The 23192-nt window shown below is 48.4% G+C and overlaps 83 non-coding genes across 83 annotated transcripts; 12 read left to right on the top strand and 71 right to left on the bottom strand.

Annotated features, from left to right (window-relative positions):
• Positions 1–456: 456 nt before the first annotated feature.
• Positions 457–528, bottom strand: Trnaq-uug (transfer RNA glutamine (anticodon UUG)). Its single transcript has one exon. It is a non-coding gene; the product is annotated as a tRNA-Gln (tRNA).
• Positions 529–690: 162 nt separating this feature from the next.
• Trnaq-uug (transfer RNA glutamine (anticodon UUG)) lies at positions 691–762 on the bottom strand. The gene has a single exon. It is a non-coding gene; the product is annotated as a tRNA-Gln (tRNA).
• A 5-nt stretch (positions 763–767) lies between these two features.
• On the bottom strand, positions 768–839 carry Trnae-cuc (transfer RNA glutamic acid (anticodon CUC)). Its single transcript has one exon. It is a non-coding gene; the product is annotated as a tRNA-Glu (tRNA).
• Positions 840–1001: 162 nt separating this feature from the next.
• On the bottom strand, positions 1002–1073 carry Trnae-cuc (transfer RNA glutamic acid (anticodon CUC)). Its single transcript has one exon. It is a non-coding gene; the product is annotated as a tRNA-Glu (tRNA).
• Positions 1074–1158: 85 nt separating this feature from the next.
• On the bottom strand, positions 1159–1230 carry Trnaq-uug (transfer RNA glutamine (anticodon UUG)). The gene has a single exon. It is a non-coding gene; the product is annotated as a tRNA-Gln (tRNA).
• A 162-nt stretch (positions 1231–1392) lies between these two features.
• On the bottom strand, positions 1393–1464 carry Trnaq-uug (transfer RNA glutamine (anticodon UUG)). Its single transcript has one exon. It is a non-coding gene; the product is annotated as a tRNA-Gln (tRNA).
• Positions 1465–6491: 5027 nt separating this feature from the next.
• On the bottom strand, positions 6492–6563 carry Trnae-cuc (transfer RNA glutamic acid (anticodon CUC)). The gene has a single exon. It is a non-coding gene; the product is annotated as a tRNA-Glu (tRNA).
• An 85-nt stretch (positions 6564–6648) lies between these two features.
• Positions 6649–6720, bottom strand: Trnaq-uug (transfer RNA glutamine (anticodon UUG)). Its single transcript has one exon. It is a non-coding gene; the product is annotated as a tRNA-Gln (tRNA).
• A 5-nt stretch (positions 6721–6725) lies between these two features.
• Trnae-cuc (transfer RNA glutamic acid (anticodon CUC)) lies at positions 6726–6797 on the bottom strand. The gene has a single exon. It is a non-coding gene; the product is annotated as a tRNA-Glu (tRNA).
• Positions 6798–6881: 84 nt separating this feature from the next.
• Positions 6882–6953, bottom strand: Trnaq-uug (transfer RNA glutamine (anticodon UUG)). The gene has a single exon. It is a non-coding gene; the product is annotated as a tRNA-Gln (tRNA).
• Positions 6954–6958: 5 nt separating this feature from the next.
• On the bottom strand, positions 6959–7030 carry Trnae-cuc (transfer RNA glutamic acid (anticodon CUC)). Its single transcript has one exon. It is a non-coding gene; the product is annotated as a tRNA-Glu (tRNA).
• An 85-nt stretch (positions 7031–7115) lies between these two features.
• Positions 7116–7187, bottom strand: Trnaq-uug (transfer RNA glutamine (anticodon UUG)). The gene has a single exon. It is a non-coding gene; the product is annotated as a tRNA-Gln (tRNA).
• A 5-nt stretch (positions 7188–7192) lies between these two features.
• Positions 7193–7264, bottom strand: Trnae-cuc (transfer RNA glutamic acid (anticodon CUC)). The gene has a single exon. It is a non-coding gene; the product is annotated as a tRNA-Glu (tRNA).
• An 85-nt stretch (positions 7265–7349) lies between these two features.
• Positions 7350–7421, bottom strand: Trnaq-uug (transfer RNA glutamine (anticodon UUG)). The gene has a single exon. It is a non-coding gene; the product is annotated as a tRNA-Gln (tRNA).
• Positions 7422–7426: 5 nt separating this feature from the next.
• Positions 7427–7498, bottom strand: Trnae-cuc (transfer RNA glutamic acid (anticodon CUC)). Its single transcript has one exon. It is a non-coding gene; the product is annotated as a tRNA-Glu (tRNA).
• An 85-nt stretch (positions 7499–7583) lies between these two features.
• On the bottom strand, positions 7584–7655 carry Trnaq-uug (transfer RNA glutamine (anticodon UUG)). The gene has a single exon. It is a non-coding gene; the product is annotated as a tRNA-Gln (tRNA).
• Positions 7656–7660: 5 nt separating this feature from the next.
• Positions 7661–7732, bottom strand: Trnae-cuc (transfer RNA glutamic acid (anticodon CUC)). Its single transcript has one exon. It is a non-coding gene; the product is annotated as a tRNA-Glu (tRNA).
• Positions 7733–7817: 85 nt separating this feature from the next.
• Trnaq-uug (transfer RNA glutamine (anticodon UUG)) lies at positions 7818–7889 on the bottom strand. The gene has a single exon. It is a non-coding gene; the product is annotated as a tRNA-Gln (tRNA).
• A 5-nt stretch (positions 7890–7894) lies between these two features.
• Trnae-cuc (transfer RNA glutamic acid (anticodon CUC)) lies at positions 7895–7966 on the bottom strand. Its single transcript has one exon. It is a non-coding gene; the product is annotated as a tRNA-Glu (tRNA).
• An 85-nt stretch (positions 7967–8051) lies between these two features.
• Trnaq-uug (transfer RNA glutamine (anticodon UUG)) lies at positions 8052–8123 on the bottom strand. The gene has a single exon. It is a non-coding gene; the product is annotated as a tRNA-Gln (tRNA).
• Positions 8124–8128: 5 nt separating this feature from the next.
• Trnae-cuc (transfer RNA glutamic acid (anticodon CUC)) lies at positions 8129–8200 on the bottom strand. The gene has a single exon. It is a non-coding gene; the product is annotated as a tRNA-Glu (tRNA).
• An 84-nt stretch (positions 8201–8284) lies between these two features.
• On the bottom strand, positions 8285–8356 carry Trnaq-uug (transfer RNA glutamine (anticodon UUG)). Its single transcript has one exon. It is a non-coding gene; the product is annotated as a tRNA-Gln (tRNA).
• A 5-nt stretch (positions 8357–8361) lies between these two features.
• Trnae-cuc (transfer RNA glutamic acid (anticodon CUC)) lies at positions 8362–8433 on the bottom strand. The gene has a single exon. It is a non-coding gene; the product is annotated as a tRNA-Glu (tRNA).
• Positions 8434–8518: 85 nt separating this feature from the next.
• On the bottom strand, positions 8519–8590 carry Trnaq-uug (transfer RNA glutamine (anticodon UUG)). The gene has a single exon. It is a non-coding gene; the product is annotated as a tRNA-Gln (tRNA).
• Positions 8591–8595: 5 nt separating this feature from the next.
• Trnae-cuc (transfer RNA glutamic acid (anticodon CUC)) lies at positions 8596–8667 on the bottom strand. Its single transcript has one exon. It is a non-coding gene; the product is annotated as a tRNA-Glu (tRNA).
• Positions 8668–8752: 85 nt separating this feature from the next.
• On the bottom strand, positions 8753–8824 carry Trnaq-uug (transfer RNA glutamine (anticodon UUG)). Its single transcript has one exon. It is a non-coding gene; the product is annotated as a tRNA-Gln (tRNA).
• A 5-nt stretch (positions 8825–8829) lies between these two features.
• On the bottom strand, positions 8830–8901 carry Trnae-cuc (transfer RNA glutamic acid (anticodon CUC)). Its single transcript has one exon. It is a non-coding gene; the product is annotated as a tRNA-Glu (tRNA).
• An 84-nt stretch (positions 8902–8985) lies between these two features.
• Trnaq-uug (transfer RNA glutamine (anticodon UUG)) lies at positions 8986–9057 on the bottom strand. The gene has a single exon. It is a non-coding gene; the product is annotated as a tRNA-Gln (tRNA).
• A 5-nt stretch (positions 9058–9062) lies between these two features.
• Trnae-cuc (transfer RNA glutamic acid (anticodon CUC)) lies at positions 9063–9134 on the bottom strand. Its single transcript has one exon. It is a non-coding gene; the product is annotated as a tRNA-Glu (tRNA).
• Positions 9135–9296: 162 nt separating this feature from the next.
• Trnae-cuc (transfer RNA glutamic acid (anticodon CUC)) lies at positions 9297–9368 on the bottom strand. Its single transcript has one exon. It is a non-coding gene; the product is annotated as a tRNA-Glu (tRNA).
• An 85-nt stretch (positions 9369–9453) lies between these two features.
• On the bottom strand, positions 9454–9525 carry Trnaq-uug (transfer RNA glutamine (anticodon UUG)). Its single transcript has one exon. It is a non-coding gene; the product is annotated as a tRNA-Gln (tRNA).
• A 5-nt stretch (positions 9526–9530) lies between these two features.
• Trnae-cuc (transfer RNA glutamic acid (anticodon CUC)) lies at positions 9531–9602 on the bottom strand. The gene has a single exon. It is a non-coding gene; the product is annotated as a tRNA-Glu (tRNA).
• An 85-nt stretch (positions 9603–9687) lies between these two features.
• Positions 9688–9759, bottom strand: Trnaq-uug (transfer RNA glutamine (anticodon UUG)). The gene has a single exon. It is a non-coding gene; the product is annotated as a tRNA-Gln (tRNA).
• A 5-nt stretch (positions 9760–9764) lies between these two features.
• On the bottom strand, positions 9765–9836 carry Trnae-cuc (transfer RNA glutamic acid (anticodon CUC)). Its single transcript has one exon. It is a non-coding gene; the product is annotated as a tRNA-Glu (tRNA).
• An 84-nt stretch (positions 9837–9920) lies between these two features.
• Positions 9921–9992, bottom strand: Trnaq-uug (transfer RNA glutamine (anticodon UUG)). Its single transcript has one exon. It is a non-coding gene; the product is annotated as a tRNA-Gln (tRNA).
• A 5-nt stretch (positions 9993–9997) lies between these two features.
• On the bottom strand, positions 9998–10069 carry Trnae-cuc (transfer RNA glutamic acid (anticodon CUC)). Its single transcript has one exon. It is a non-coding gene; the product is annotated as a tRNA-Glu (tRNA).
• A 319-nt stretch (positions 10070–10388) lies between these two features.
• On the bottom strand, positions 10389–10460 carry Trnaq-uug (transfer RNA glutamine (anticodon UUG)). The gene has a single exon. It is a non-coding gene; the product is annotated as a tRNA-Gln (tRNA).
• Positions 10461–10465: 5 nt separating this feature from the next.
• On the bottom strand, positions 10466–10537 carry Trnae-cuc (transfer RNA glutamic acid (anticodon CUC)). Its single transcript has one exon. It is a non-coding gene; the product is annotated as a tRNA-Glu (tRNA).
• Positions 10538–10622: 85 nt separating this feature from the next.
• Trnaq-uug (transfer RNA glutamine (anticodon UUG)) lies at positions 10623–10694 on the bottom strand. The gene has a single exon. It is a non-coding gene; the product is annotated as a tRNA-Gln (tRNA).
• Positions 10695–10699: 5 nt separating this feature from the next.
• Trnae-cuc (transfer RNA glutamic acid (anticodon CUC)) lies at positions 10700–10771 on the bottom strand. Its single transcript has one exon. It is a non-coding gene; the product is annotated as a tRNA-Glu (tRNA).
• An 85-nt stretch (positions 10772–10856) lies between these two features.
• Positions 10857–10928, bottom strand: Trnaq-uug (transfer RNA glutamine (anticodon UUG)). Its single transcript has one exon. It is a non-coding gene; the product is annotated as a tRNA-Gln (tRNA).
• Positions 10929–10933: 5 nt separating this feature from the next.
• Positions 10934–11005, bottom strand: Trnae-cuc (transfer RNA glutamic acid (anticodon CUC)). The gene has a single exon. It is a non-coding gene; the product is annotated as a tRNA-Glu (tRNA).
• An 85-nt stretch (positions 11006–11090) lies between these two features.
• Trnaq-uug (transfer RNA glutamine (anticodon UUG)) lies at positions 11091–11162 on the bottom strand. The gene has a single exon. It is a non-coding gene; the product is annotated as a tRNA-Gln (tRNA).
• A 239-nt stretch (positions 11163–11401) lies between these two features.
• Positions 11402–11473, bottom strand: Trnae-cuc (transfer RNA glutamic acid (anticodon CUC)). Its single transcript has one exon. It is a non-coding gene; the product is annotated as a tRNA-Glu (tRNA).
• Positions 11474–11558: 85 nt separating this feature from the next.
• On the bottom strand, positions 11559–11630 carry Trnaq-uug (transfer RNA glutamine (anticodon UUG)). Its single transcript has one exon. It is a non-coding gene; the product is annotated as a tRNA-Gln (tRNA).
• Positions 11631–11792: 162 nt separating this feature from the next.
• Positions 11793–11864, bottom strand: Trnaq-uug (transfer RNA glutamine (anticodon UUG)). The gene has a single exon. It is a non-coding gene; the product is annotated as a tRNA-Gln (tRNA).
• Positions 11865–11869: 5 nt separating this feature from the next.
• Trnae-cuc (transfer RNA glutamic acid (anticodon CUC)) lies at positions 11870–11941 on the bottom strand. Its single transcript has one exon. It is a non-coding gene; the product is annotated as a tRNA-Glu (tRNA).
• A 154-nt stretch (positions 11942–12095) lies between these two features.
• On the bottom strand, positions 12096–12167 carry Trnae-cuc (transfer RNA glutamic acid (anticodon CUC)). Its single transcript has one exon. It is a non-coding gene; the product is annotated as a tRNA-Glu (tRNA).
• Positions 12168–12252: 85 nt separating this feature from the next.
• On the bottom strand, positions 12253–12324 carry Trnaq-uug (transfer RNA glutamine (anticodon UUG)). Its single transcript has one exon. It is a non-coding gene; the product is annotated as a tRNA-Gln (tRNA).
• Positions 12325–12486: 162 nt separating this feature from the next.
• Positions 12487–12558, bottom strand: Trnaq-uug (transfer RNA glutamine (anticodon UUG)). Its single transcript has one exon. It is a non-coding gene; the product is annotated as a tRNA-Gln (tRNA).
• A 1-nt stretch (position 12559) lies between these two features.
• Trnae-cuc (transfer RNA glutamic acid (anticodon CUC)) lies at positions 12560–12631 on the bottom strand. The gene has a single exon. It is a non-coding gene; the product is annotated as a tRNA-Glu (tRNA).
• A 155-nt stretch (positions 12632–12786) lies between these two features.
• Trnae-cuc (transfer RNA glutamic acid (anticodon CUC)) lies at positions 12787–12858 on the bottom strand. The gene has a single exon. It is a non-coding gene; the product is annotated as a tRNA-Glu (tRNA).
• Positions 12859–13011: 153 nt separating this feature from the next.
• Trnae-cuc (transfer RNA glutamic acid (anticodon CUC)) lies at positions 13012–13083 on the bottom strand. The gene has a single exon. It is a non-coding gene; the product is annotated as a tRNA-Glu (tRNA).
• An 84-nt stretch (positions 13084–13167) lies between these two features.
• Trnaq-uug (transfer RNA glutamine (anticodon UUG)) lies at positions 13168–13239 on the bottom strand. The gene has a single exon. It is a non-coding gene; the product is annotated as a tRNA-Gln (tRNA).
• A 4-nt stretch (positions 13240–13243) lies between these two features.
• Positions 13244–13315, bottom strand: Trnae-cuc (transfer RNA glutamic acid (anticodon CUC)). The gene has a single exon. It is a non-coding gene; the product is annotated as a tRNA-Glu (tRNA).
• An 85-nt stretch (positions 13316–13400) lies between these two features.
• Trnaq-uug (transfer RNA glutamine (anticodon UUG)) lies at positions 13401–13472 on the bottom strand. Its single transcript has one exon. It is a non-coding gene; the product is annotated as a tRNA-Gln (tRNA).
• Positions 13473–16941: 3469 nt separating this feature from the next.
• Trnae-cuc (transfer RNA glutamic acid (anticodon CUC)) lies at positions 16942–17013 on the bottom strand. Its single transcript has one exon. It is a non-coding gene; the product is annotated as a tRNA-Glu (tRNA).
• A 139-nt stretch (positions 17014–17152) lies between these two features.
• On the bottom strand, positions 17153–17224 carry Trnae-cuc (transfer RNA glutamic acid (anticodon CUC)). The gene has a single exon. It is a non-coding gene; the product is annotated as a tRNA-Glu (tRNA).
• Positions 17225–17363: 139 nt separating this feature from the next.
• Trnae-cuc (transfer RNA glutamic acid (anticodon CUC)) lies at positions 17364–17435 on the bottom strand. The gene has a single exon. It is a non-coding gene; the product is annotated as a tRNA-Glu (tRNA).
• Positions 17436–17574: 139 nt separating this feature from the next.
• On the bottom strand, positions 17575–17645 carry Trnae-cuc (transfer RNA glutamic acid (anticodon CUC)). The gene has a single exon. It is a non-coding gene; the product is annotated as a tRNA-Glu (tRNA).
• Positions 17646–17784: 139 nt separating this feature from the next.
• Positions 17785–17856, bottom strand: Trnae-cuc (transfer RNA glutamic acid (anticodon CUC)). The gene has a single exon. It is a non-coding gene; the product is annotated as a tRNA-Glu (tRNA).
• A 139-nt stretch (positions 17857–17995) lies between these two features.
• Trnae-cuc (transfer RNA glutamic acid (anticodon CUC)) lies at positions 17996–18067 on the bottom strand. Its single transcript has one exon. It is a non-coding gene; the product is annotated as a tRNA-Glu (tRNA).
• Positions 18068–18417: 350 nt separating this feature from the next.
• On the bottom strand, positions 18418–18489 carry Trnae-cuc (transfer RNA glutamic acid (anticodon CUC)). The gene has a single exon. It is a non-coding gene; the product is annotated as a tRNA-Glu (tRNA).
• Positions 18490–18628: 139 nt separating this feature from the next.
• Trnae-cuc (transfer RNA glutamic acid (anticodon CUC)) lies at positions 18629–18700 on the bottom strand. The gene has a single exon. It is a non-coding gene; the product is annotated as a tRNA-Glu (tRNA).
• Positions 18701–18839: 139 nt separating this feature from the next.
• Trnae-cuc (transfer RNA glutamic acid (anticodon CUC)) lies at positions 18840–18911 on the bottom strand. Its single transcript has one exon. It is a non-coding gene; the product is annotated as a tRNA-Glu (tRNA).
• A 139-nt stretch (positions 18912–19050) lies between these two features.
• On the bottom strand, positions 19051–19122 carry Trnae-cuc (transfer RNA glutamic acid (anticodon CUC)). Its single transcript has one exon. It is a non-coding gene; the product is annotated as a tRNA-Glu (tRNA).
• Positions 19123–19261: 139 nt separating this feature from the next.
• Positions 19262–19333, bottom strand: Trnae-cuc (transfer RNA glutamic acid (anticodon CUC)). Its single transcript has one exon. It is a non-coding gene; the product is annotated as a tRNA-Glu (tRNA).
• A 139-nt stretch (positions 19334–19472) lies between these two features.
• Trnae-cuc (transfer RNA glutamic acid (anticodon CUC)) lies at positions 19473–19544 on the bottom strand. The gene has a single exon. It is a non-coding gene; the product is annotated as a tRNA-Glu (tRNA).
• A 139-nt stretch (positions 19545–19683) lies between these two features.
• On the bottom strand, positions 19684–19755 carry Trnae-cuc (transfer RNA glutamic acid (anticodon CUC)). Its single transcript has one exon. It is a non-coding gene; the product is annotated as a tRNA-Glu (tRNA).
• Positions 19756–19894: 139 nt separating this feature from the next.
• Trnae-cuc (transfer RNA glutamic acid (anticodon CUC)) lies at positions 19895–19966 on the bottom strand. Its single transcript has one exon. It is a non-coding gene; the product is annotated as a tRNA-Glu (tRNA).
• Positions 19967–20105: 139 nt separating this feature from the next.
• Positions 20106–20177, bottom strand: Trnae-cuc (transfer RNA glutamic acid (anticodon CUC)). Its single transcript has one exon. It is a non-coding gene; the product is annotated as a tRNA-Glu (tRNA).
• A 933-nt stretch (positions 20178–21110) lies between these two features.
• Positions 21111–21182, top strand: Trnae-cuc (transfer RNA glutamic acid (anticodon CUC)). Its single transcript has one exon. It is a non-coding gene; the product is annotated as a tRNA-Glu (tRNA).
• A 160-nt stretch (positions 21183–21342) lies between these two features.
• On the top strand, positions 21343–21414 carry Trnae-cuc (transfer RNA glutamic acid (anticodon CUC)). The gene has a single exon. It is a non-coding gene; the product is annotated as a tRNA-Glu (tRNA).
• A 160-nt stretch (positions 21415–21574) lies between these two features.
• Positions 21575–21646, top strand: Trnae-cuc (transfer RNA glutamic acid (anticodon CUC)). The gene has a single exon. It is a non-coding gene; the product is annotated as a tRNA-Glu (tRNA).
• Positions 21647–21651: 5 nt separating this feature from the next.
• Trnaq-uug (transfer RNA glutamine (anticodon UUG)) lies at positions 21652–21723 on the top strand. The gene has a single exon. It is a non-coding gene; the product is annotated as a tRNA-Gln (tRNA).
• Positions 21724–21808: 85 nt separating this feature from the next.
• Trnae-cuc (transfer RNA glutamic acid (anticodon CUC)) lies at positions 21809–21880 on the top strand. The gene has a single exon. It is a non-coding gene; the product is annotated as a tRNA-Glu (tRNA).
• Positions 21881–21885: 5 nt separating this feature from the next.
• Trnaq-uug (transfer RNA glutamine (anticodon UUG)) lies at positions 21886–21957 on the top strand. The gene has a single exon. It is a non-coding gene; the product is annotated as a tRNA-Gln (tRNA).
• Positions 21958–22041: 84 nt separating this feature from the next.
• Positions 22042–22113, top strand: Trnae-cuc (transfer RNA glutamic acid (anticodon CUC)). The gene has a single exon. It is a non-coding gene; the product is annotated as a tRNA-Glu (tRNA).
• A 161-nt stretch (positions 22114–22274) lies between these two features.
• Positions 22275–22346, top strand: Trnae-cuc (transfer RNA glutamic acid (anticodon CUC)). The gene has a single exon. It is a non-coding gene; the product is annotated as a tRNA-Glu (tRNA).
• Positions 22347–22351: 5 nt separating this feature from the next.
• On the top strand, positions 22352–22423 carry Trnaq-uug (transfer RNA glutamine (anticodon UUG)). Its single transcript has one exon. It is a non-coding gene; the product is annotated as a tRNA-Gln (tRNA).
• An 84-nt stretch (positions 22424–22507) lies between these two features.
• On the top strand, positions 22508–22579 carry Trnae-cuc (transfer RNA glutamic acid (anticodon CUC)). The gene has a single exon. It is a non-coding gene; the product is annotated as a tRNA-Glu (tRNA).
• Positions 22580–22739: 160 nt separating this feature from the next.
• Positions 22740–22811, top strand: Trnae-cuc (transfer RNA glutamic acid (anticodon CUC)). The gene has a single exon. It is a non-coding gene; the product is annotated as a tRNA-Glu (tRNA).
• Positions 22812–22816: 5 nt separating this feature from the next.
• On the top strand, positions 22817–22888 carry Trnaq-uug (transfer RNA glutamine (anticodon UUG)). The gene has a single exon. It is a non-coding gene; the product is annotated as a tRNA-Gln (tRNA).
• Positions 22889–23192: the final 304 nt, after the last annotated feature.

The following is a 23192-nucleotide window of genomic DNA, read 5'->3' as shown; positions in this document are numbered from 1 at the left end:
ACCTCGAGGTGAAGGCGAGGTGTGTGATGACAAAGTGGTGTACCACATTTTCTCGCTGACTGGACCGAACTGGATGTCTGACTGATGCTCTCTCGGTAGTGTTGAAGCCACACGCACAGATTGTCCACGGCATAAAACCTCAACACTTTGTACGGTTTTGCAAACTCGTACACCAGAAGACAGGGAGTCCCCTGTCACTGGGGTTGTCGACTGCATCATTTTTCTGAGCGGGTATAAGGTGAAAGAAAAAGAAGGGAGAACATGGAGGAAAGGAGCCTTTCAAATATGTTACTGAGGTTTTCGGATAATAATAAGAAGTCTGAGCCAGACTGGGTGAGAGCCAGATATCCTAGCCACTAGACCACACCGGAGATACTTCTAAGCGAATGATCGATAGAAAAAAAGTGATTGTATCTAACAGAAGCAGTCACATATAAAAAAGCAATATCAGCAGAGAGGTCCCACCGAGATTCGAACTCGGATCGCTGGATTCAAAGTCCAGAGTGCTGACCATTACAACCTGGGACCTCATATTCCGATGCATGGAATCGAACCCGGGCCGTCTGGGTGAGAGCAAGATATCCTAGCCACTAGACCACACCGGAGATACTTCAACGCAAATGATCGATAGAAAAAAAGTGATTGAATCTAACAGAAGCAGTCACATATCAAAAAGCAATATGAGCAGACAGGTCCCACCGAGATTCGAACTCGGATCGCTGGATTCAAAGTCCAGAGTGCTGACCATTACACCATGGGACCTCATATTCCGATGCCGGCAATCGAACCCGGCCCTTCTGGGTGAGAGCCAGATATCCTAGCCACTAGACCACACCGGAGATACTTCAAAGCGAATGATCGATAGAAAAAAAGTGATTGTATCTAACAGAAGCAGTCACGTATCAAAAAGCAATATCAGCAGAGAGGTCCCACCGAGATTCGAATTGGGATCGCTGGATTCAAAGTCCGGAGTGCTGACCATTACACCATGGGACCTCATATTCCGATGCCGGCAATCGAACCCGGGCCTTCTGGGTGAGAGCCAGATATCCTAGCCACTAGACCACACCGGAGATACTTCTAACCGAATGATCGATAGAAAAAAAGTGATTGTATCTAACAGAAGCAGTCACATATCAAAAAGCAATATCAGCAGAGAGGTCCCACCGAGATTCGAACTCGGATCGCTAGATTCAAAGTCCAGAGTGCTGACCATTACACCATGGGACCTCATATTCCGATGCATGGAATCGAACCCGGGCCGTCTGGGTGAGAGCCAGATATCCTAGCCACTAGACCACACCGGAGATACTTCAACGCAAATGATCGATAGAAAAAAAGTGATTGTATCTAACAGAAGCAGTCACATATCAAAAAGCAATATCAGCAGAGAGGTCCCACCGAGATTCGAACTCGGATCGCTGGATTCAAAGTCCAGAGTGCTAACCATTACACCATGGGACCTCATATTCCGATGCCGGGAATCGAACCCGGGCCTTCTGGGTGAGAGCCAGATATCCTAGCCACTTTTTTTTTTTTATTAAAATCTTACATCGAAAAGTCTATACATATAAAACACTTCAACATGACTGCCTTGTCATGCTACTCTCATGTTGCTCTGTACCGCCTCCGTATGACGCAGCCAAACGTTTTTGGGTCCATGTTCTCAATTACTGCGGCTAACCTCTTCCATTCGAGCTTTTCCCTCAACCTGTTCTGTCCAACCAGGGACAATGTCCACATCAATTTCGATTTCAGGTATGCCACCGGCGATAGTGCTCGCACGTCGCACTCTACGCGCGCAGTTCGGCTTTTCCATAGAGCATGCAAGCCCGCTGTGGCAACCACACTGACGAGTTCAGGGAACCTGGCCCGTGGGAAAAAGAGGAACTTGAGTTCCTCGTATGAGAAGTCGATCGACAACTCCAGCGTTGCACGAAGGTCGCTCCAAAACAGCACGGCTGACCTGCAATCGAAGAGTGCATGCCGGAGAGTCTCTTCTTGGCCGCATACATGGCACATACCAGCTCGTGGCACGTCGAAGCCTTTGCCTAAGAGCCATTGCTGCACCGGAACCACTTCGACATGAAAGCGTACAAAGAAGTCCTTTGTGCTGGTCGGAATGGGGAGTCTTCGCACGCGTCTTAACACATCCTGCCCATGCTCTCCGGGTGTTTCATTGTAGCTGCGGCGATAAAGGGGAGGAGGGAAGGAGCTGGATACCGTATCCCAGTATAGCTTCTTCTTCTTCACCTTGGACAGGTAGTCCCAGGAAAACTTCTCGCAGAAAAAGGTGATGCTTTTCTGAATCTCCCTGTAGAAGCCAAGCACCTTGGTGTTGGGCACGCCGCCTTTCGTGCTAACGATCCACTGCAGAAGATGGTGGGTTCCTAGGGTCTGAATAGCAGTTCGAAGCTGGGGTCTTGCTTCGTCTCGGAAATATATGAAGCGTAACACTTTTATTTTGATCTCAAGGTTGACGACACCGAGCCCTCCCGCTTGTAGTGGCCAGAAGATGTTGGTTCGCCGCATTCTTTCGAATTTGGACTGCCACAAGAATACGGCACATGTCCTTTCAAAGCGATGTGCTGTCGCTGCGTCAATGGGCGTTGCCTGGGCCGGGTACAAGATTACTGGGAAGAGCACCGTGTTGCATATGTAGCTCCGGCTTATCAGTGACAGTTTTCTGCCTTGGTACGGTTTTAGCTTCGCCTGAAGTGCGTTGATTTTTGGCTCCCATTTTGCAGTGTCGGCAGTTTCCCAGTCTAGGCTTACTCCCAGGTACCTTCCAACTTCTGAGGTCCACTGTGTCTCGAGATATTGCGTAGGCTTCTCTTCCCAGTCTCCTATCCACGCTCCTTTCGATTTGTTAATGTTGAGGCGGGCTCCAGACGCATCACAGAAAGCTTCAATAATCGCAAGGGCGACCTTCACTTGTTCCTTACTTGAACAGATTACCGTGACGTCGTCCGCATACGCTACAAGTTTAACCTCTTGATAAGGCACCCTCAGCCCACTTATTAGGACGTTGTCAATTATCGCACGGCACAGCGGCTCCAGGTAGAGTGCGAACAAAATTGGTGACAGGGGACATCCTTGCCGCACTGACCTCGAAACTGAGAAGCGTGGACTCAGACAGCCGTTAACCACTAGCTGCGCCGAGATTTCCTTGTAACATATTTCCACCCATACTTCCATGTCCTCCCCGACTTCGATCCATCGCAGAAGGTCGAAAAGGAAGCCGTGGGATACCCTGTCGAAGGCCTGGTTCAGATCCGCTTGAAATACTGCTAGTGGAGGGCCAACTGTTTTTGCCACCTCGCATACTGTCCTTATCAGGTGAATATTACTTGAGATTTTCCTCCCTTTGATTCCATAGGTCTGATGGGTGCCAATGATTTTCCAGAGCACGCTGTCCAGTCGTCGTGCTAGTATCTTTGCTAGTATTTTATAATCACTGCAGAGGAGGCTTATTGGGCGGAAATCAGACACGGTTGGGACTCCCTTCTGCTTCATCTTCTTCGGAATGAGAACTGTGTTGCATTTCCTCATTGTCGGAGTCATCAGTCCACGATTTCTAATATCCTCAAAAACCACTTCTAGAACGGGAGACAAATCGTCCACAAAGGTTTTGTAGAAAGCTGAACCGAGGCCGTCGGGTCCAGGTGCCTTGTTCCTGGATAGCTTCTTGATTGCCGCCCGAATTTCTTGCTGAGTGATTGTTACACGGCCTTGTTGCCTGTCTTCGGGGTTCACCTTTGGCACTCCTTCGCAAATATCCGCGCATTTCGCACGTGTGTTTTCTTCCGCGCTGAAATGTTTTTTGTAGTGCTTCTAAAGCTCTTCCTCTACAGCCTCCGTCCCCTCCACGTCGGTGGCGTCACTTCGTATCCTTGATATGAATTTCTGTTCCTTTCTTTCTCTTTCCCGCACCAGGAAAACTTTCACCATGGTCTCGTCTCTCTCAATGGCTTCTACCCTGCTGCGCACTTGTGCGCCACGGTACCTCTCTCGCATAATTTCCAGTATCTTCTTCTTTATTCCTTTTATGTCTTGTGTGAAACACCCGGGTGTTTTCTCCTCTGCCGTAATTATGGTACTCAAGCTTCCCATTAGCACCTTCATCTCTTTCTTTTTTTCCGCTGCCATTTTCAGCCCGTACTCGATTGCACTGGCTCGTACTTCCTCTTTGAAACGTTCCCACGCTGGGGCGTCTATTCCTTCCTTATTAAGCTCCGCAAGCATCTTTTTTATCAGTGACACGAATGCTTCGTCGTTCAAAAAGCTCTCGTTCATCTTCCATGGGACCACCCCTTTTTGCTTCTGTGGCACCTTCGACGGCTTAAACTGCGCAATGACAAGTGCGTGATCAGTGAAAGCCACAGGCTTAACTTGGTATTCTGCTCTGCTAGGGCTCAACTCCCCCGAAACGTAAATCCGATCTAATCTGGCATGTGACGTGCCCTGCCAGTGCGTAAATGTGACCGGCAAATCGTCGTTGCCTGTTGAAACATCTTCTAAGTCATTTCCCACCAGTATATGTTTTAGTGCTGTTACACCGCTATCTTTGCTTTGCTTCTTATATGTGCAATCACGTTGGTGTTCCACGCAGTTAAAATCGCCGGCCACTATCACCTTGCTATCTGTACTCACGAAGTGCGCTAAGCTGCTTTCAAAAAACAATTTGCGTTCTGAAGACTCGTTCGGGGCGTACACGCTTATCACCCTCACGATTTCGCCTTGCCATATCATATCAACACTGGCAATGCGGCCGTTTTGTTCCAAATCACAGTCAATAACTTTCATCTTGCTGCTCTTTCTTATCATGACGGCAGTTCCTGCACTTCTGTTCACCCCGGATGCGTGGTATACGAAAAACCATTTGCTGAAAGCATTAACCAGTTCAATTTCATCTTCAACAGATGAAATCTTCGTTTCCTGTATGCATATTACGTCAATGTGTTCATCAAGAAGTATAGTCAGGAGCCAATCTTTCCTTTCTCGTCGAAGTAAACTGTTTGCGTTCAATGTAGCGACTTTTAAGTGGATTCTTCTCATTGTGATGTATCAGTACAGCACTTACGACTTGTGATCTTTCTTGAGGCGCCGTCTTCGTTCTTCAGGTGTTATGAAAGGCGCTGGGGTATAACGGGACTTTTTGTGACCTGGACCAACTTCTTTCCATTTGCCTCTGTCAGAAATGTTTCCAGTTCCATCGGTGGCAGCAGTAGGTGGCATCCCCAGTATATCTTCGGTGGTGCTCATCCTGGTTTTGTCGTTGTCTTCGTTGTCAACGTTCATTTCAGAAGCGCTGCTGGTGGTCGCCGTGGCTGGATCCACAGTATAGGCAGCTTCTGCAACGGAGTGGTGGTGCCCTTCTGCCTGTATGTCCGTCGCTTCGTTGGCTTGAGGTTGTTTGGCCTGAGCTTCGTTGCTCCCTCCGGACCTCTCCTCCCCAGTCGCTCCTTGTTTCAATGCTTCCCCCTCAGCACCAGAGCTCAGCTGGGCCGGGGCTGTATCAACGCTTCCAGGCACTTCGCTCATCGCCTTTGATATCTCGGCCACGTCCATGAGTTCGTCAACCACTGTTTGTTCCATTCTGGCTTTGGTCTTAGACGCGTATGTGGTGATGCAATCTTCGGTTTCATGACCGAAGCTTCTGCACGACCGGCACCATGGGGACCTGCACTGTTTCCTGATGTGCCCCACTTTTTTACACCGCAGGCACAATGGTGGCCTTCCGGGTATGTCAACGAGCACTTGCCCGCCCAGGACGTTTATGATGTGCGGAATGCCGTCCACCGTTACTCCCCCATGGAGTTCTATGGTTACTTTCCGAGTCGTCGTCTCAACGCCTGCGAAAGCCGTTGCCTTCCACTTCTCTCTTTGGACGTCTTTGACCTTTCCGAACGTACTCAGCACGTTTATCAGGGCAAGGTCAGGAACATGCATCGGCAACCAGTGCACCGATAATTCCACCTCCTTCTTATTGGGATCCAAAATGACGCATTTTTTCCCCTTCACCAGAAATTCTTTCTTTTCCACGAGTTTCCCTTTCGCTAGCCTCGTGTGCAGTGTCAAGGCCCATACGTGGTTGTACAAATAGGTTCCTAGCTGAGCCACATCTTCTTTTTCGATGACTGATAGCACTCCGTCCGCAAAATCGTCAGCCTTGTAAGGCCTGCCGGATGGGTCCGCATGCAGGAAAATAGTATTGAAAACAGTACTACCTGTCGGCAACGTAGGCAAAAGAAGCCGGTAACTGTTTGTAGACCCACTCAAAGATTCAGTGACATTCTCCCGGCTAGAGATATCCTAGCCACTAGACCACACCGGAGGTACTTCAAAGCAAATGATCGATAGAAAAAAAGTGATTGTATCTAACAGAAGCAGTCACATATCAAAAAGCAATATCAGCAGAGAGGTCCCACCGAGATTCGAACTCGGATCGCTGGATTCAAAGTCCAGAGTGCTGACCATTACACCTCATATTCCGATGCCGGGAATCGAACCCGGGCCTTCTGGGTGAGAGCCAGATATCCTAGCCACTAGACCACACCGGAGATACTTCAAAGCGAATGGTCGATAGAAAAAAAGTGATTGTATCTAACAGAAGCAGTCACATATCAAAAAGCAATATCAGCAGAGAGGTCCCACCGAGATTCGAACTCGGATCGCTGGATTCAAAGTCCAGAGTGCTGACCATTACACCATGGGACCTCATATTCCGATGCCGGCAATCGAACCCGGGCCTTCTGGGTGAGAGCCAGATATCCTAGCCACTAGACCACACCGGAGATGCTTCACAACGAATGATCGAAAGAAAAAAGTGATTGTATCTAACAGAAGCAGTCACGTATCAAAAAGCAATATCAGCAGTCAGGTCCCACCGAGATTCGAACTCGGATCGCTGGATTCAAAGTCCAGAGTGCTGACCATTACACCATGGGACCTCATATTCCGATGCCTGGAATCGAACCCGGGCCTTCTGGATGAGAGCCAGATATCCTAGCCACTAGACCACACCGGAGATACTTCTAAGCGAATGATCGATAAAAAAAAAGTGATTGTATCTAACAGAAGCAGTCACATATCAAAAAGCAATATCAGCAGAGAGGTCCCACCGAGATTCGAACTCGGATCGCTGGATTCAAAGTCCAGAGTGCTGACCATTACACCATGGGACCTCATATTCCGATGCCTGGAATCGAACCCGGGCCTTCTGGATGAGAGCCAGATATCCTAGCCACTAGACCACACCAGAGATACTTCAAAGCGAATGATCGATAAAAAAAAAGTGATTGTATCTAACAGAAGCAGTCACATATCAAAAAGCAATATCAGCAGAGAGGTCCCACCGAGATTCGAACTCGGATCGCTGGATTCAAAGTCCAGAGTGCTGACCATTACACCATGGGACCTCATATTCCGATGCCTGGAATCGAACCCGGGCCTTCTGGGTGAGAGCCAGATATCCTAGCCACTAGACCACACCGGAGATACTTCTAAGCGAATGATCGATAAAAAAAAAGTGATTGTATCTAACAGAAGCAGTCACATATCAAAAAGCAATATCAGCAGAGAGGTCCCAGCGAGATTCGAACTCGGATCGCTGGATTCAAAGTCCAGAGTGCTGACCATTACACCATGGGACCTCATATTCCGATGCCGGGAATCGAACCCGGGCCTTCTGGGTGAGAGCCAGATATCCTAGCCACTAGACCACACCGGAGGTACTTCAAAGCAAATGATCGATAGAAAAAAAGTGATTGTATCTAACAGAAGCAGTCACATATCAAAAAGCAATATCAGCAGAGAGGTCCCACCGAGATTCGAACTCGGATCGCTGGATTCAAAGTCCAGAGTGCTAACCATTACACCATGGGACCTCATATTCCGATGCCGGGAATCGAACCCGGGCCTTCTGGGTGAGAGCCAGATATCCTAGCCACTAGACCACACCGGAGATACTTCAAAGCGAATGGTCGATAGAAAAAAAGTGATTGTATCTAACAGAAGCAGTCACATATCAAAAAGCAATATCAGCAGAGAGGTCCCACCGAGATTCGAACTCGGATCGCTGGATTCAAAGTCCAGAGTGCTGACCATTACACCATGGGACCTCATATTCCGATGCCGGCAATCGAACCCGGGCCATCTGGGTGAGAGCCAGATATCCTAGCCACTAGACTACACCGGAGATGCTTCACAACGAATGATCGATAGAAAAAAGTGATTGTATCTAACAGAAGCAGTCACATATCAAAAAGCAATACCAGCAGTCAGGTCCCACCGAGATTCGAACTCGGATCGCTGGATTCAAAGTCCAGAGTGCTGACCATTACACCACGGGACCTCATATTCCGATGCCGGGAATCGAACCCGGGCCTTCTGGGTGAGAGCCAGATATCCTAGCCACTAGACCACACCGGAGGTACTTCAAAGCAAATGATCGATAGAAAAAAAGTGATTGTATCTAACAGAAGCAGTCACATATCAAAAAGCAATATCAGCAGAGAGGTCCCACCGAGATTCGAACTCGGATCGCTGGATTCAAAGTCCAGAGTGCTAACCATTACACCATGGGACCTCATATTCCGATGCCGGGAATCGAACCCGGGCCTTCTGGGTGAGAGCCAGATATCCTAGCCACTAGACCACACCGGAGATACTTCAAAGCGAATGGTCGATAGAAAAAAAGTGATTGTATCTAACAGAAGCAGTCACATATCAAAAAGCAATATCAGCAGAGAGGTCCCACCGAGATTCGAACTCGGATCGCTGGATTCAAAGTCCAGAGTGCTGACCATTACACCATGGGACCTCATATTCCGATGCCGGCAATCGAACCCGGGCCTTCTGGGTGAGAGCCAGATATCCTAGCCACTAGACTACACCGGAGATGCTTCACAACGAATGATCGATAGAAAAAAGTGATTGTATCTAACAGAAGCAGTCACATATCAAAAAGCAATACCAGCAGTCAGGTCCCACCGAGATTCGAACTCGGATCGCTGGATTCAAAGTCCAGAGTGCTGACCATTACACCACGGGACCTCATATTCCGATGCCGGGAATCGAACCCGGGCCTTCTGGGTGAGAGCCAGATATCCTAGCCACTAGACCACACCGGAGATACTTCAAAGCGAATGATCGATAGAAAAAAAGTGATTGTATCTAACAGAAGCAGTCACATATCAAAAAGCAATATCAGCAGAGAGGTCCCACCGAGATTCGAATTGGGATCGCTGGATTCAAAGTCCGGAGTGCTGACCATTACACCATGGGACCTCATATTCCGATGCCGGCAATCGAACCCGGGCCTTCTGGGTGAGAGCCAGATATCCTAGCCACTAGACCACACCGGAGATACTTCTAACCGAATGATCGATAGAAAAAAAGTGATTGTATCTAACAGAAGCAGTCACATATCAAAAAGCAATATCAGCAGAGAGGTCCCACCGAGATTCGAACTCGGATCGCTGGATTCAAAGTCCAGAGTGCTGACCATTACACCATGGGACCTCATATTCCGATGCCGGCAATCGAACCCGGGCCTTCTGGGTGAGAGCCAGATATCCTAGCCACTAGACCACACCGGAGGTACTTCAAAGCGAATGGTCGATAGAAAAAAAGTGATTGTATCTAACAGAAGCAGTCACATATCAAAAAGCAATATCAGCAGAGAGGTCCCACCGAGATTCGAACTCGGATCGCTGGATTCAAAGTCCAGAGTGCTGACCATTACACCATGGGACCTCATATTCCGATGCCGGCAATCGAACCCGGGCCTTCTGGGTGAGAGCCAGATATCCTAGCCACTAGACTACACCGGAGATGCTTCACAACGAATGATCGATAGAAAAAAGTGATTGTATCTAACAGAAGCAGTCACATATCAAAAAGCAATACCAGCAGTCAGGTCCCACCGAGATTCGAACTCGGATCGCTGGATTCAAAGTCCAGAGTGCTGACCATTACACCATGGGACCTCATATTCCGATACCGGGAATCGAACCCGGGCCTTCTGGGTGAGAGCCAGATATCCTAGCCACTAGACCACACCGGAGATACTTCAAAGCGAATGATCGATAGAAAAAAAGTGATTGTATCTAACAGAAGCAGTCACATATCAAAAAGCAATATCAGCAGAGAGGTCCCACCGAGATTCGAATTGGGATCGCTGGATTCAAAGTCCGGAGTGCTGACCATTACACCATGGGACCTCATATTCCGATGCCGGCAATCGAGCCCGGGCCTTCAGGGTGAGAGCCAGATATCCTAGCCACTAGACCACACCGGAGATACTTCTAACCGAATGATCGATAGAAAAAAAGTGATTGTATCTAACAGAAGCAGTCACATATCAAAAAGCAATATCAGCAGAGAGGTCCCACCGAGATTCGAACTCGGATCGCTGGATTCAAAGTCCAGAGTGCTGACCATTACACCATGGGACCTCATATTCCGATGCCGGGAATCGAACCCGGGCTTTCTGGGTGAGAGCCAGATATCCTAGCCACTAGACCACACCGGACATACTTCAAAGCGAATGATCGATAGAAAAAAAGTGATTGTATCTAACAGAAGCAGTCACATATCAAAAAGCAATATCAGCAGAGAGGTCCCACCGAGATTCGAACTCGGATCGCTGGATTCAAAGTCCAGAGTGCGGACCATTACACCATGGGACCTCATATTCCGATGCCTGGAATCGAACCCGGGCCTTCTGGGTGAGAGCCAGATATCCTAGCCACTAGACCACACCGGAGATACTTCTAAGCGAATGATCGATAGAAAAAAAGTGATTGTATCTAACTGAAGCAGTCACATATCAAAAAGCAATATCAGCAGAGAGGTCCCAGCGAGATTCGAACTCGGATCGCTGGATTCAAAGTCCAGAGTGCTGACCATTACACCATGGGACCTCATATTCCGATGCCGGCAATCGAACCCGGGCCTTCTGGGTGAGAGCCAGATATCCTAGCCACTAGACCACACCGGAGATGCTTCACAACGAACGATCGATAGAAAAAAAGTGATTGTATCTAACAGAAGCAGTCACATATCAAAAAGCAATATCAGCAGAGAGGTCCCACCGAGATTCGAACTCGGATCGCTGGATTCAAAGTCCAGAGTGCTGACCATTACACCATGGGACCTCATATTCCGATGCCGGGAATCGAACCCGGGCCTTCTGGGTGAGAGCCAGATATCCTAGCCACAAAACCACACAGGAGATACTTCAAAGCGAATGATCGATAGAAAAAAAGTGATTGTATCTAACAGAAGCAGTCACATATCAAAAAGCAATATCAGCAGAGAGGTCCCACCGAGATTCGAATTGGGATCGCTGGATTCAAAGTCCGGAGTGCTGACCATTACACCATGGGACCTCATATTCCGATGCCGGCAATCGAACCCGGGCCTTCTGGGTGAGAGCCAGATATCCTAGCCACTAGACCACACCGGAGATACTTCTAACCGAATGATCGATAGAAAAAAAGTGATTGTATCTAACAGAAGCAGTCACATATCAAAAAGCAATATCAGCAGAGAGGTCCCACCGAGATTCGAACTCAGATCGCTGGATTCAAAGTCCAGAGTGCTGACCATTACACCATGGGACCTCATATTCCGATGCATGGAATCGAACCCGGGCCGTCTGGGTGAGAGCCAGATATCCTAGCCACTAGACCACACCGGAGATACTTCAACGCAAATGATCGATAGAAAAAAAGTGATTGTATCTAACAGAAGCAGTCACATATCAAAAAGCAATATCAGCAGAGAGGTCCCACCGAGATTCGAACTCGGATCGCTGGATTCAAAGTCCAGAGTGCTGACCATTACACCATGGGACCTCATATTCCGATGCCGGGAATCGAACCCGAGCCTTCTGGGTGAGAGCCAGATATCCTAGCCACTAGACCACACCGGAGGTACTTCAAAGCAAATGATCGATAGAAAAAAAGTGATTGTATCTAACAGAAGCAGTCACATATCAAAAAGCAATATCAGCAGAGAGGTCCCACCGAGATTCGAACTCGGATCGCTGGATTCAAAGTCCAGAGTGCTGACCATTACACCTCATATTCCGATGCCGGGAATCGAACCCGGGCCTTCTGGGTGAGAGCCAGATATCCTAGCCACTAGACCACACCGGAGATACTTCAAAGCGAATGGTCGATAGAAAAAAAGTGATTGTATCTAACAGAAGCAGTCACATATCAAAAAGCAATATCAGCAGAGAGGTCCCACCGAGATTCGAACTCGGATCGCTGGATTCAAAGTCCAGAGTGCTGACCATTACACCATGGGACCTCATATTCCGATGCCTCGAATCGAACACGGGCCTTCTGGGTGAGAGCCAGATATCCTAGCCACTAGACCACACCTGAGATACTTCAACGCAAATGATCGATAGAAAAAAAGTGATTGTATCTAACAGAAGCAGTCACATATCAAAAAGCAATATCAGCAGAGAGGTCCCACCGAGATTCGAACTCGGATCGCTGGATTCAAAGTCCAGAGTGCTGACCATTACACCATGGGACCTTTCCGATGCCGGGAATCGAACCTGGGCCTTCTGGGTGAGAGCCAGATATCCTAGCCACTAGACCACACCGGAGATACTTCAAAGCAAATGATCGATAGAAAAAAAGTGATTGTATCTAACAGAAGCAGTCACATATCAAAAAGCAATATCAGCAGAGAGGTCCCACCGAGATTCGGACTCTGATCGCTGGATTCAAAGCCCAGACCATTACACCATGGGACCTCAGATTCCGATGCCGGTAATCGAACCCGGGCCTTCTGGGTGAGTGCCAGATATCCTAGCCACTAGACCACACCGGAGATCCTTCTGAACGAATGATCGATATAAAAAAGTGATTGTTACTAACAGAAGCAGTCACATATGAAAAAGCAATATAAGCAGACATGTCCCACCGAGATCGAACTCCGATCGCAGGATTCAAAGTCCAGACCATTACACCATGGGACCTCAGATTCCGATGCCGGTAATCGAACCCGGGCCTTCTGGGTGAGTGCCAGATATCCTAGCCACTAGACCACACCGGAGATCCTTCTGAACGAATGATCGATATAAAAAAGTGATTGTTACTAACAGAAGCAGTCACATATCAAAAAGCAATATAAGCAGACAGGTCCCACCGAGATTCGAACTCGGATCGCTGGATTCAAAGTCCAGAGTGCTGACCATTACACCATGGGACCTCAGATTCAATGCCGGGAATCGAACCCGGGCCTTCCGGGTGAGAGCCAGATATCCTAGCCACTAGACCACACCGGAGATACTTCAACGCAAATGATCGATAGAAAAAAAGTGATTGTATCTAACAGAAGCAGTCACATATCAAAAAGCAATATCAGCAGAGAGGTCCCACCGAAATTCGAACTCGAATCGCTGGATTCAAAGTCCAGAGTGCTGACCATTACACCATGGGACCTCATATTCCGATGCCGGGAATCGAACCCGGGCCTTCTGGGTGAGAGCCAGATATTTTTTTTTTTTTTTACCAACTGAGCTTTTATTGTGTTAAAAGTGGATTATTTACAGATCACGTCACGACAACGCTTTGCTGGCGCCTACTTTGGCACCACGTCATCCTTGAGTGTAAACCTTCACGAGATCTACCAAAGCAAGGTGTCACCGGCACTGACTGGGTGTATGGAGAAGTATACAGGATGTACGGCAACTTCAGCAGGACATACAGGGCACATGTAACATCTACAAAAGTCACACGGCTTGTGACTAAAACAAGGAAGAATAACCAACATATACGATAAACAGTCACGTCTGACAGTGAATGTGGGCCCACATCAGAAAATCGTTACTAGCTGTTGAAGCAATCTAAACTGAACACAAAGACAGCATGATTTCAGTCCTCGCATCACCTCCACCGCATATAGTGATCTAGGTGTCCTCGTACAGCGACCAAGTTAGACCGCGTAGTTGACTATGCAAGAACCATCACTACCTCAGGAAGGATTGTTGCATGCACTCTCAAAGAACGTTGTCCAAAACACCTCTTACGGTGCTGGCAGCATGTTGTGCAGCGCATACGAAGCACTTTGATGAAACGACACTGGCTTTAGATATTTTTCTAGCTCCTTGGCGAAAGCGTTCCTCAATGTATCCCACGTATTCGTTGTTCTTCGCAACAGCTCACCGTCTGGCGCACCTTGCTCTTTGAGGGCACTGACCGACCAATCCAATTTCGCAGCAAGTAAAACTAGAGGAATCCGTGGTGGTGTCTTGCAGGCGGCAACATCCATCCTGTGTTGCCACAAAGCATGTAGCCCACAGATATAGAGGAGCCTCAAGGAAGGACCCTTGTCCTCACGGACGTCCAAGAACTTCAAACGGATCCAAGTTATGTCTTCTTCGATGTCAAACACTGCCCTGAGAAATCCCCAAAACTGTATTGCATTCCTGCATCCGATGAAGGTGTGGATCAAGGTTTCTTGCCCTGCGAAGCACATGTCACAGGTACTGCCGCGTGGTACCGGGAAGCCTTTACCTGCGAGCCAGGTTTTCACTGGTAGTGTCTCCGTGTGAAACAACGTGAAGAACCTTTGCGTACCAGTAGGAACAGGTAGTGTCTTCATCACTTTCAGAACCTTGTCATTCCCTCGTCCTGGGGATAGACTTCGATATAATGGCACCGGAAATAAGATGCTGATAAGGTCCCAGTACAATGTGCGCCTCTTAACTGTGATTAGGTAGTCCCAGGAGAACCTGCTCGTCAGGAATGTCACGGATTCAGCCACTTCCTTGTAGAATGTAAGGGTCCTCTTGCGCATAGGTGACATCCCTGTCGTTACTGTGAAGGCTGGCATGAAAACGGAACCCAGCACTTGTAGGGCCCATTCCAAGACATTGTGCTTTCTCTGGCGAAAGTAGAAAAAACGGTGAACGACTACTTTAACTGCCACGTTGATCAGTCCGAATCCGCCGTTCTCAACACTATGAAAGATGTTCGTTCTTCTCATTCTTTCCAATGGCGAGTTCCAGATAAAAGTAGCAAAAATCCTATGTACTCGGTGCGCGCTGGAAGCAGGGCATGGGGTAACCTGTGCACGGTAGAAGAAAATGGGGTACACAGAAGTATTACAAACGTATGCTCTCGTTAAGTAAGATATGTTCCTGCCGGACCACTTGAAGATCGGGCCTCGAAGATGATCCACATGAGGACGCCACTGCTCGGTGATTGGCTTAGCTGACGCGAAGGCAATGCCGAGGTATCTGCTCACCATCTTGTCCCACTTGATCCCGAGAAACCACTCTGGTGTGACATCCCAAGGCCCCAACCAGGAACCAGACGTCTTATCTAAGTTAATGGAGGCACCAGATTCTTTGCAGAACATTTCGACGTGTTTCAGTATGACAGGCACTTGCTCTATTGCAGAGAAGATGATCGCAATATCGTCCGCGTAGGCCAGTACACCCAGATTCCCGTTAGGCGTTTCGAGCCCTGTTAGCAGTCCATCAGCGATGAGGTTCTTGCACAGAGGTTCCAAATACAATGCAAAAAGTATAGGAGAGAGAGGACACCCTTGCCTGACTGAGCTTAACACGGGAATAGGTTCACTTGGGCTACCATTTACCAGAAGCGTAGCTGATAAGTCCCGGTAGCATAGCCTAACCCAGCCTTCCAGGTAATCGCCGACATCACACCAATGTAGAAGCGCAAACAGGAAGTCGTGTCGAACCTTGTCAAAAGCGCGCCTTAGGTCTATTTGAAGTACTCCCAAATGTTTCTCAAAGCCTCAGCCACTTCGTACACGGTACGCATCAGGTGTAGGTTGTTTACAAGCGATCGGCCCTTGAATCCGTAAGGCTGATGCACACCGACTACCGAACTTAGAGCCAGCTCAAGTCTTCGCGCCAATATCTTTGCAAGGATCTTATAGTCGGTGCACAAAAGACTAATCGGTCGGAAATCGCCGATTTCGTAAACGCCGCTGTTCTTTGCCTTTTTCCTGATGAAGATCACGTGTGCTCGTCTCATCGAAGGAGGAAGGACCTCCCTTTCATGGATGTCCTTGAAGACAAGTTGTAGAATGGGCGCGAGGCGTTCAGAGAAAACCTTGTAAAAGGCGGTGCCGAAGCCATCTGGCCCCGGAGACTTCCTCGGTTGCAGCTTTTTAATGGCCCAAGCCACTTCTTCTACAGTGATTTCTTCTTGCATCCTCTCCTTTAACTGCACAGGGACTTTGGGTATATGTTCGAACACAGTTGTAGACGAGACGCTCATCGATCGCCCAGATGGCGCAAAAAGCGCCTTACACTCTTGTACAAAAGACTCCTCTATCCTTTTCCTACTACGTATTATGCTGTCTCCAATGTTTATAACAGTGATGGCATTATCCGCAACGTGCTTCCTTTCCAGTGCAGCAAACACTTTTGCTGGACGTTCTTCTGTCTGGATAACTTTTACTCTACTCCGTATCATAGCACCAGCGTATTCTCTGTTCAACAAGGCTTGCAGTTGTTCCTTGCATCGTCGAATATCGTCTATAAAGATGCCGGGAGTCCGCTCCTCTTCGCGAATTAAAATCTGGAGGGTACTGACCAGCTGTTTCTTCTCTTGCTTGGTCCTAGAACTCAATAGTTGGCCAGCCTTAATCGCAGCTGCCTTAAGGCGGCACTTGAGAAACTCCCAGGAAACGGCGTCAACTTTCTCCTGTGCGACATATTCGTTCAGCATATTGGCGGTCTGCATGCGAAACTCTTCTGTATCCAAAAGGGCTTCATTGAATCTCCAGGGTGTATCTCTCTTAAAAGACTTGTTGTTTCCAGCTGTCCAGGCACACGTAAAGAGCACCAGAGCGTGGTCCGAGAAGCTACTTGGCTCGACCACATATCGGCCCCTTGAGGTGTCGATCTCAGCAGAAACATATGGAGCCTAAAAATTCCGATGCCGGGAATCGAACCCGGGCCTCCTGGGTGAGAGCCAGGTATCCTAGCCACTAGACCACACCGGAGATGCTAGGACGGAAATGATCGGTTGAAAAATGAATGCATTCCAAACAACCTGTGAAAAAGCAAGGCTTAGATCAACCAGCACTCCAGCTATAACTGCTCGATGTAGAGTTCTAACGACATACCATAGGAGCCTAAAAATTCCGATGCCGGGAATCGAACCCGGGCCTCCTGGGTGAGAGCCAGGTATCCTAGCCACTAGACCACACCGGAGATGCTAGGACGGAAATGATCGGTTGAAAAATGAATGCATTCCAAACAACCTGTGAAAAAGCAAGGCTTAGATCAACCAGCACTCCAGCTATAACTGCTCGATGTAGAGTTCTAACGACATACCATAGGAGCCTAAAAATTCCGATGCCGGGAATCGAACCCGGGCCTCCTGGGTGAGAGCCAGGTATCCTAGCCACTAGACCACACCGGAGATGCTAGGACGGAAATGATCGGTTGAAAAATGAATGCATTCCAAACAACCTGTGAAAGAGCAAGGCTTAGATCAACCAGCACTCCAGCTATAACTGCTCGATGTAGAGTTCTAACGACATACCATAGGAGCCTAAAAATTCCGATGCCGGGAATCGAACCCGTGATCCAGGGTGAGAGCCAGGTATCCTAGCCACTAGACCACACCGGAGATGCTAGGACGGAAATGATCGGTTGAAAAATGAATGCATTCCAAACAACCTGTGAAAGAGCAAGGCTTAGATCAACCAGCACTCCAGCTATAACTGCTCGATGTAGAGTTCTAACGACATACCATAGGAGCCTAAAAATTCCGATGCCGGGAATCAAACCCGGGCCTCCTGGGTGAGAGCCAGGTATCCTAGCCACTAGACCACACCGGAGATGCTAGGACGGAAATGATCGGTTGAAAAATGAATGCATTCCAAACAACCTGTGAAAAAGCAAGGCTTAGATCAACCAGCACTCCAGCTATAACTGCTCGATGTAGAGTTCTAACGACATACCATAGGAGCCTAAAAATTCCGATGCTGGGAATCGAACCCGGGCCTCCTGGGTGAGAGCCAGGTATCCTAGCCACTAGACCACACCGGAGATGCTAGGACGGAAATGATCGGTTGAAAAATGAATGCATTCCAAACAACCTGTGAAAGAGCAAGGCTTAGATCAACCAGCACTCCAGCTATAACTGCTCGATGTAGAGTTCTAACGACATACCATAGGAGCCTAAAAATTCCGATGCCGGGAATCGAACCCGGGCCTCCTGGGTAAGAGCCAGGTATCCTAGCCACTAGACCACACCGGAGATGCTAGGACGGAAATGATCGGTTGAAAAATGAATGCATTCCAAACAACCTGTGAAAAAGCAAGGCTTAGATCAACCAGCACTCCAGCTATAACTGCTCGATGTAGAGTTCTAACGACATACCATAGGAGCCTAAAAATTCCGATGCCGGGAATCGAACCCGGGCCTCCTGGGTGAGAGCCAGGTATCCTAGCCACTAGACCACACCGGAGATGCTAGGACGGAAATGATCGGTTGAAAAATGAATGCATTCCAAAAAACCTGTGAAAAAGCAAGGCTTAGATCAACCAGCACTCCAGCTATAACTGCTCGATGTAGAGTTCTAACGACATACCATAGGAGCCTAAAAATTCCGATGCCGGGAATCGAACCCGGGCCTCCTGGGTGAGAGCCAGGTATCCTAGCCACTAGACCACACCGGAGATGCTAGGACGGAAATGATCGGTTGAAAAATGAATGCATTCCAAACAACCTGTGAAAAAGCAAGGCTTAGATCAACCAGCACTCCAGCTATAACTGCTCGATGTAGAGTTCTAACGACATACCATAGGAGCCTAAAAATTCCGATGCCGGGAATCGAACCCGGGCCTCCTGGGTGAGAGCCAGGTATCCTAGCCACTAGACCACACCGGAGATGCTAGGACGGAAATGATCGGTTGAAAAATGAATGCATTCCAAACAACCTGTGAAAAAGCAAGGCTTAGATCAACCAGCACTCCAGCTATAACTGCTCGATGTAGAGTTCTAACGACATACCATAGGAGCCTAAAAATTCCGATGCCGGGAATCGAACCCGGGCCTCCTGGGTGAGAGCCAGGTATCCTAGCCACTAGACCACACCGGAGATGCTAGGACGGAAATGATCGGTTGAAAAATGAATGCATTCCAAACAACCTGTGAAAAAGCAAGGCTTAGGTCAACCAGCACTCCAGCTATAACTGCTCGATGTAGAGTTCTAACGACATACCATAGGACCCTAAAAATTCCGATGCCGGGAATCGAACCCGGGCCTCCTGGGTGAGAGCCAGGTATCCTAGCCACTAGACCACACCGGAGATGCTAGGACGGAAATGATCGGTTGAAAAATGAATGCATTCCAAACAACCTGTGAAAAAGCAAGGCTTAGGTCAACCAGCACTCCAGCTATAACTGCTCGATGTAGAGTTCTAACGACATACCATAGGACCCTAAAAATTCCGATGCCGGGAATCGAACCCGGGCCTCCTGGGTGAGAGCCAGGTATCCTAGCCACTAGACCACACCGGAGATGCTAGGACGGAAATGATCGGTTGAAAAATGAATGCATTCCAAACAACCTGTGAAAAAGCAAGGCTTAGGTCAACCAGCACTCCAGCTATAACTGCTCGATGTAGAGTTCTAACGACATACCATAGGAGCCTAAAAATTCCGATGCTGGGAATCGAACCCGGGCCTCCTGGGTGAGAGCCAGGTATCCTAGCCACTAGACCACACCGGAGATGCTAGGACGGAAATGATCGGTTGAAAAATGAATGCATTCCAAACAACCTGTGAAAAAGCAAGGCTTAGGTCAACCAGCACTCCAGCTATAACTGCTCGATGTAGAGTTCTAACGACATACCATAGGACCCTAAAAATTCCGATGCCGGGAATCGAACCCGGGCCTCCTGGGTGAGAGCCAGGTATCCTAGCCACTAGACCACACCGGAGATGCTAGGACGGAAATGATCGGTTGAAAAATGAATGCATTCCAAACAACCTGTGAAAAAGCAAGGCTTAGGTCAACCAGCACTCCAGCTATAACTGCTCGATGTAGAGTTCTAACGACATACCATAGGAGCCTAAAAATTCCGATGCTGGGAATCGAACCCGGGCCTCCTGGGTGAGAGCCAGGTATCCTAGCCACTAGACCACACCGGAGATGCTAGGACGGAAATGATCGGTTGAAAAATGAATGCATTCCAAACAACCTGTGAAAAAGCAAGGCTTAGGTCAACCAGCACTCCAGCTATAACTGCTCGATGTAGAGTTCTAACGACATACCATAGGACCCTAAAAATTCCGATGCCGGGAATCGAACCCGGGCCTCCTGGGTGAGAGCCAGGTATCCTTTCCGGCGTTACACCCTCCTTCAGCGTTAGCTTTAAGTTCCTAGTTGTGGATTCTATGTCCTTAAAGAAGTCGTCGCTATAAGTTTCCCGGTTCACCTTACGGGGCTCGCCATACAGGCAGAAAGCTCTCTTCACCATTTCATCTGGTATGTGGTATGGTAGCCAGTATCTCTTACGGTTATCATGCGCTGTTGCGCATCGAATATTAGGCACCTCTTACCTTTCACGGTGCACTCTTTTAACTTCACAAGTTTTTCTTTCGCCGCAGCGTCCCGTGTCGTGAGTATCCACACATGATTCATTTGATATGTCCCAAAAGATACTATGTCCTTGGCACTAACATTGTCCTTGAGCACGTCACGGAAGTCTTCCCTGCGATAGGGCCTCACAGTAACATCACCGTGGAAAATTACGGTGTTCTCCGCAAACTCTCCAACAGGCAGGGTCGGCAGGATAACCTGGTATGTGTCGTTCGCTTCCGAATTTGCTTCATCCCGGCTAGGCCTAGCCGTTGACACCTCCTTTACGGAGCTCATGTTCGTACGTCCGATCGCTTTGACAACCGGAAGCAGTGGAAAGTGGAAACAAAAAACAAAACAAAAAAGTCAGCACTCTGGACTTTGAATCCACGATCCGAGTTCGAATCTCGGTGGGACCTGTCTGCTTATATTGCTTTTTGATATGTGACTGCTTCTGTTAGATACAATCACTTTTTTCTATCGATCATTCGTTTAGAGGCATCTCCGGTGTGGTCTAGTGGCTAGGATATCTGGCTCTCACCCAGAACGCCCGGGTTCGATTCCCGGCATCGGAAACTGAGGTCGTTGGTGTAATGGTCAGCCCTCTGGACTTTGAATCCAGCGATCCGAGTTCGAATCTCGGTGGGACCTGCCTGTTCATATTGCTTTTTGATATGTGACTGCTTCTGTTTGATACAATCACTTTTTTCTATCGATCATTCGTTTAGAGGCATCTCCGGTGTGGTCTAGTGGCTAGGATATCTGGCTCTCACCCAGAAGGCCCGGGTTCGATTCCCGGCATCGGAAACTGAGGTCCTTGGTGTAATGGTCAGCCCTCTGGACTTTGAATCCAGCGATCCGAGTTCGAATCTCGGTGGGACCTGCCTGTTCATATTGCTTTTTGATATGTGACTGCTTCTGTTAGATACAACCACTTTTTTCTATCGATCATTCGTTTAGAGGAATCTCCGGTATGGTCTAGTGGCTAGGATATCTGGCTCTCACCCAGAAGGCCCGGGTTCGATTCCAGGCATCGGAATATGAGGTCCCATGGTGTAATGGTCAGCACTCTGGACTTTGAATCCAGCGATCCGAGTTCGAATCTCGGTGGGACCTCTCTGCTGATATTGCTTTTTGATATGTGACTGCTTCTGTTAGATACAATCACTTTTTTTCTATCGATCATTTGCTTTGAAGTATCTCCGGTGTGGTCTAGTGGCTAGGATATCTGGCTCTCACCCAGAAGACCCGGGTTCGATTCCCGGCATCGGAATATGAGGTCCCATGGTGTAATGGTCAGCACTCTGGACTTTGAATCCAGCGATCCGAGTTCGAATCTCGGTGGGACCTGTCTGCTCATATTGCTTTTTGATATGTGACTGCTTCTGTTAGATACAATCACTTTTTTCTATCGATCATTCGTTTAGAGGCATCTCCGGTGTGGTCTAGTGGCTAGGATATCTGGCTCTCACCCAGAAGGCCCGGGTTCGATTCCAGGCATCGGAAACTGAGGTCCTTGGTGTAATGGTCAGCCCTCTGGACTTTGAATCCAGCGATCCGAGTTCGAATCTCGGTGGGACCTCTCTGCTGATATTGCTTTTTGATATGTGACTGCTTCTGTTAGATACAATCACTTTTTTTCTATCGATCATTTGCTTTGAAGTATCTCCGGTGTGGTCTAGTGGCTAGGATATCTGGCTCTCACCCAGAAGGCCCGGGTTCGATTCCCGGCATCGGAATGTGAGGTCCCATGGTGTAATGGTCAGCACTCTGGACTTTGAATCCAGCGATCCGAGTTCGAATCTCGGTGGGACCTGTCTGCTCATATTGCTTTTTGATATGTGACTGCTTCTGTTAGATACAATCACTTTTTTCTATCGATCATGCGTTTAGAGGCTTCTCCGGTGTGGTCTAGTGGCTAGGATATCTGGCTCTCACCCAGAAGGCCCGGGTTCGATTCCCGGCATCGGAAACTGAGATCCTTGGTGTAATGGTCAGCCCTCTGGACTTTGAATCCAGCGATCCGAGTTCGAATCTCGGTGGGACCTGCCTGTTCATATTGCTTTTTGATATGTGACTGCTTCTGTTAGATACAACCACTTTTTTCTATCGATCATTCGTTTAGAGGCATCTCCGGTGTGGTCTAGTGGCTAGTATATCTGGCTCTCACCCAGAAGGCCCGGGTTCGATTTCCGGCATCGGAATATGAGGTCCCATGGTGTAATGGTCAGCACTCTGGACTTTGAATCCAGCGATCCGAGTTCGAATCTCGGTGGGACCTCTCTGCTGATATCGCTTTTTGATATGTGACTGCTTCTGTTAGATACAATCACTTTTTTTCTATCGATCATTCGCTTTGAAGTATCTCCGGTGTGGTCTAGTGGCTAGGATATCTGGCTCTCACCCGATTCTACTTCCGGCTGTCAAAGAGTGCGGACGTGGCATCATGAGCTCTCACGGAGCGGTAAACAAGGCTAACCCTAGCCTGGATAAGGACGATACAGCGGATGTCAATTTGAAACAGGACTACAGAATTGTGCTTCCCCTGCTACCCAAGGAATCTCTGGGCTGCAATGCAGTTATTC

The sequence above is a fragment of the Ornithodoros turicata genome, unplaced genomic scaffold (genome assembly GCF_037126465.1).
Source record: "Ornithodoros turicata isolate Travis unplaced genomic scaffold, ASM3712646v1 ctg00000783.1, whole genome shotgun sequence".
NCBI lineage: Eukaryota > Metazoa > Arthropoda > Arachnida > Ixodida > Argasidae > Ornithodoros > Ornithodoros turicata.
This window is presented reverse-complemented; position numbering and strand designations above follow the sequence as displayed.